This window comes from Pseudorasbora parva, chromosome 4 (genome assembly GCF_024679245.1).
Source record: "Pseudorasbora parva isolate DD20220531a chromosome 4, ASM2467924v1, whole genome shotgun sequence".
In the NCBI taxonomy this organism is placed as follows: Eukaryota; Metazoa; Chordata; class Actinopteri; order Cypriniformes; family Gobionidae; genus Pseudorasbora; species Pseudorasbora parva.
In genome coordinates this window covers 8,364,389-8,368,208 of record NC_090175.1, presented here as the reverse complement: position 1 = coordinate 8,368,208, position 3,820 = coordinate 8,364,389, and the positions used below count along the sequence as shown (strand labels likewise).

Here is a 3,820-nt window from a genome sequence, read left to right as displayed (position 1 = left end):
AAGAACGATAACTGTATATTAGTGGATAAACTGAGCCAGGATCTCCGAGATATCCCGGCTTAACCCTCATCCTAGTTTTGTGCAGTGGCCTCCGGTCTCACCTGTACTCTTCCTCTCTGGGTTTGTGGTCTGAAGGTGTCGGACGCTCCCGCACGGGTTTGAGACGCGCCTCCCCTCCTCAGAGGATCAGGACTACTGCCAAACCAGCACGGACTGAGCCAAAGCCACACGAACAGGGGAGTGTGAGACACACACACACACATTACCTGACACACGGGTCATTTGATATCTTTCCTCCTGAGATTGGTCTTGGACTGAGAACTTTTCCCCATAAATGTTTATGTTTTCAGGTTTAGATAAAGCCATTTTAATGTTTTTTTTCTCTTTAGACTAAAACAAGATCACGTCAGTGTGAATTCAGGTTATTTCGGTTTGTGTTCATTGCTTTAGTAGAGAGACCCCAAGAGCTGATGATGCCTTTCATGGCAGTTGTTTTTATGTGGACTTTCTTTATAACTAAATCTGACACACACGTCAAAACAGAAAGGAAAATAACAGGTTTGCCCAAAGAAGATTAAATCAGTCAGAACACCTAAAATGTTTTGCATTTTCCTTCCAGAAAAAATACAATTTTTATTAAAGAATATTGAAATGAACAAGCATCACGGTCACAAATTGTGTATTTTTCTGTTTAATTCCTGTAATTATTTTTTAATCCCAAAAGTAATCATAAACAAGTCATTTTTTACATAAATGTTTCTGTTAATTATGTGATATGAGCCTAAAGTTCATTGTGAACATTTTGCTTAAAGGGACAGTTCACACACAAAAATGACTTCAGTCATTTCCTCACCCTCAGGTTGGTCCACACCTGTACGAGTTTATTTCTGCTGCTGAACACAACAGAAGATACTTAGAGGACTGTGGGAAACTGGACAGGTCATTGACTTCCATTGTATTTTCCAAAGTGTTTCAAACTTTCTGTAAAATGTCTTCCCTCGTGTTCAGCAGAAGAAAAACTCATACAGGTTTGGAATAACTTGAGGGTGAGTACATGGTAATTTTTTATTTTATTTTAGGCGCACTGCCCCTTTAACGCCAGTCACACCTCGGGTAGACCTTCAGCACTTTTAATGCAGATCATTGTGTTTCAGATGCTTTCATTACTGATGTAAATATGCTCCGTTTATCTCCAAAAGGTTTTGTTTTTGGTGCTAAACGATGAAGTCTTTGACTTTAACTGGTCGGTTGTTCTCTGAAGTGTGATCTCAATAAAAATGTTTAAACCTTTTCTAGAATATCATTCATGTGCATATCACGTGTGTGTCTTTGGCTGTTTTCCTAGTAAGTGTGTGCAATTCTCCAATAAAAAAAGTTTAGGTCCATTATTTATTCTAAGGACAATAATTGTCCTAATTCTGTGTGAATAGGCAATCAGATAATTTACACCACAAACTATATGAAAATGACGGAAATCACATCGTCTTATTGGAATTGCTTTGAGATTAAAAATGGCAGATGTCAAAATTGCTCTATCATTTTTTGGGTTGAGCATCATGCACAATAATAGTTATCATTCTTGTAATGAACTCTGACTCATTACAGCTGAACAATGCTGGAAAACTAAGGGTCACTCCTGACTCGTGTATTTGGGAAGCATCCCAGATTCATGATTATTTGGCATACACCTGGTATATTTGAGATGTTGGTATACACAATTCAGGCATAACATTATGACAGGTGAAGTGACTAACACTGATTATCTCTTCATCACGGCTCCTGTTAGTGGGTGGGATATATTAGGCAGCAAGTGAACATTTTCTCCTCAAAGTCGATGCGTTAGAAGCAGAAAAATGGTCAAGCGTAAGGATTTGAGTGAGTTTGACGAGGGCCAGATTGTGATGGCTAGACGACTGGGTCAGAGCATCCCCTAAACTGCAGCTCTTGTGGGCTGTTCCCGGTCTGCAGTGGTCAGTGTCTATCAAAAGTGCTCCAAGAGGAACAGAGGAGAACCGGCCACAGGGTCATGGGCGGCCGAGGCTCATTGATGCACGTGAGGAGCGAAGGCTGGCCCGTGTGGTCCGATCAAACAGACGAGCTACTGGAGCTCAAACTGCTCCAGAAGTTAATGCTGGCTCTTATAGAAAGGTGTCAGAATACACAGAGCATCTCAGTTTGTTGTGTATGGGGCGGCATAACCGCTGACCAGTCAGGGTGCCCATGCTGACCCCTGACCCCGCCGAAAGCACCAACAGTGGCCCGTGAGCATCAGAACTGGACCACGGAGCAATGGAAGAAGGTGGCCTGGTCTGAGGAATCACGTTTTCTTTTACATCCCGTGGATGGCCGGGTGTGTGTGCGTCCCTTACCTGAGGAACACATGGCCCCAGGATGCACTATGGGAAGAAGGCGAGCCGGCGGAGGCAGTGTGATGCTTTGGGCAATGTTCTGCTGGGAAACCTTGGGTCCTCCATCCATGTGGATGTTACTTTGACACGCTCCACCTACCTAAGCATTGATGAGACCATGTTCAGCCTTTCATGGACACGGTATTCCCCGTTCATCATTAATTCCTCGCCCTTATGTTCCAAACCCGCAAGACCTTCGTTTCTCTTCAGAACACAAATGAAGATAGAAGAGCAGGTTGCGTAAATAAAGTGGTAAAAGAAAGAAAGAAATTTGCGCTAGGACTCATGCCTCTTCATGTGACTTCAGTGGTTTAACGTCAACTTTATGAATTACTTTAATATCTTTGCCTTTCTGTGGCTTGAAAGTGGTAGATGCGTAGGGGTCAATGGAGGGAGAGAAGGATGAGTAATCTTTTTGATAATCACATTTATGTCGTTCCAATTTGTTAATGACAATTTTAGTCACAATTTTAAACTATAATAGTTTGGGTCGAGCAGATTCCCAAACCAGTGCCAGCAGACAGAAGTTATAGAAATTAAGTAGTTTAACACTTTCTTCTTGCACAGAAATGCAAAGAACATGCCAATGTGATAAATATAAACTGCCCTTCATAGATTGTAAAATGTTTGTTTGTCTCTGGGTTCATTTCAAGTGACGTTACTGTGAAAAACATTGTCAGACTGAACAGCGGTCATGTGATCAGATGAGGATTTTGTAATGTTTATTTTGTAGTTTTTAAAAACAAGCAGTAAAAAAAAGCATACAATTTATATATTTATAACATCATGACTTCCAATAACTTGGGATGGGGAAAAAGAAAAAAGAAACCCTCATTTCACAGAGTGAGGAGCAACACGCACGGCATGAGTGTCAGTACCAGAACACACTCGCATACACACGGGACATGAGCAAACGCACATGACACCCACACACACGCACAGACGGAAACGTCATTTGATATCACATTAAAAAAAAAAAAAAACCTCACTGAATGAATGGAGAAAAAGTGAACACGTTAAACAATGGGAATGTTCCAGCTCAAAAATCAAATTAAAAGGACTAAAAGCAAAACAAATGCATTAAAAAAAGACATGGTTACTCATTGAGTTCAAAACAGTAGTTATTAACACCTGAAGATCTCCTCTAAATGGACCAGTTTCCTCAAGACTTAAAACGAAAGAAATTAATGCAAAACAGGAAGTGCACGCTCATGTGAGGAAGTTAGCAGAAGAAGCATTCCCTTGTGTTTTCCTGGCCACGAGGAAGAGGAAGAGGAAGCGTTGGAGGAAGGGAAGGCAGAGTTTGATTTTAGTCCATCAGACAGCGTTTGAGGATCCGGAAAAGATCAGGAGGGGAGAAAAAAAACAAACAAAAAAAACAGTCTGCAGACACCGATTTCTGGCTTCAGAGG

General features: G+C 41.3%; 1 protein-coding gene across 1 annotated transcript in view; it reads left to right on the top strand.

Moving 5' to 3' along the window:
- Positions 1-1,291, top strand: part of r3hcc1l (R3H domain and coiled-coil containing 1-like) — an 8,841-nt gene extending 7,550 nt beyond the window's left edge. The window contains exon 8 of the mRNA XM_067440746.1: positions 136-1,291. The gene's annotated coding sequence lies outside the window, so the exon portion shown is untranslated. The remainder of the gene's footprint in view (positions 1-135) is intronic.
- Positions 1,292-3,820: the final 2,529 nt, after the last annotated feature.